This window comes from Galeopterus variegatus, unplaced genomic scaffold (assembly GCF_000696425.1).
Source record: "Galeopterus variegatus unplaced genomic scaffold, G_variegatus-3.0.2 Scaffold96688, whole genome shotgun sequence".
NCBI classification, from domain to species: domain Eukaryota; kingdom Metazoa; phylum Chordata; class Mammalia; order Dermoptera; family Cynocephalidae; genus Galeopterus; species Galeopterus variegatus.
Genome location: NW_007822799.1, coordinates 1 through 838, shown reverse-complemented (window position 1 = coordinate 838; position 838 = coordinate 1). Strand labels below are relative to the sequence as shown.

Below are 838 nucleotides of genomic sequence, written 5' to 3'. Positions count from 1 at the left end.
ATTAACCATGTGGATGTTTGTCTTTTTGTTTCTAATCTCAGGTGCCAGATGTGACATCCAGTTGACTGTCTCCATCCTCCCTGTCTGCCTCTCTGGGAGAGACAGTCACCATCACTTGCCAAGCTAGTCAGGGCATTAGCAATAGTTTGTCCTGGTATCAACAGAAACCAGGGAAGGCTCCCAAGCTCCTGATCTATTATGCATCTAGTTTACAAAGTGGGGTCTCATCAAGGTTCAGTGGCAGTGGATCAGGGACAGATTTCACTCTCACCATCAGCAGCCTGGAAGCTGATGATATTGGAACTTATTACTGTCAACAGGGTTATAATACCCCTTCCACAGTGTTACAAGCCCATACATAAACCCCCAGGAAAGCAGAAGTGTGTGGCTGGGCTGCCCAGCTGCTCCTCCTGGTGCCTCCATCGGCTGAGAGCATTTCTCAGATGCAGCCAGGCTCTGAAGGTCACTGGTAGGTTTTGGTAGAAAGGGCCAGGGAGGCTCCTCTACCAACCCTCTTTCCCCTTCTCAGCCCTAGCAGCACAGACATGAGAGTACATCTCTTGATTTAATAACAGGCAGAGATCACTACCTCTGAAGAGTCTGGATTCCAGCCTCAGTCTGAGTTATGGAGCAAAGGAGAAGCTATTTTTGGTATTTCAAATAGGATTTTTTAAAATACAGGGAGTTCTGGGACAAACTATGTGTTTTCAATGTCAAGAATAGTTAGGGAAGAAGATGTTAGAAATGGGGGATTTTCTGGTGATCCCTGAGAATCTCGAGTGCATCTGCCACTAAAGGTACAGGCTGCCTAACCATGTGGTGCTCAGACCTGAGTGTG

At 47.1% G+C, this 838-nt stretch overlaps 1 pseudogene; it reads left to right on the top strand.

The window, feature by feature from the left end:
• Positions 1 to 7: 7 nt before the first annotated feature.
• LOC103584741 lies at positions 8 to 362 on the top strand (annotated as a pseudogene).
• The last annotated feature ends 476 nt before the right edge of the window (positions 363 to 838 follow it).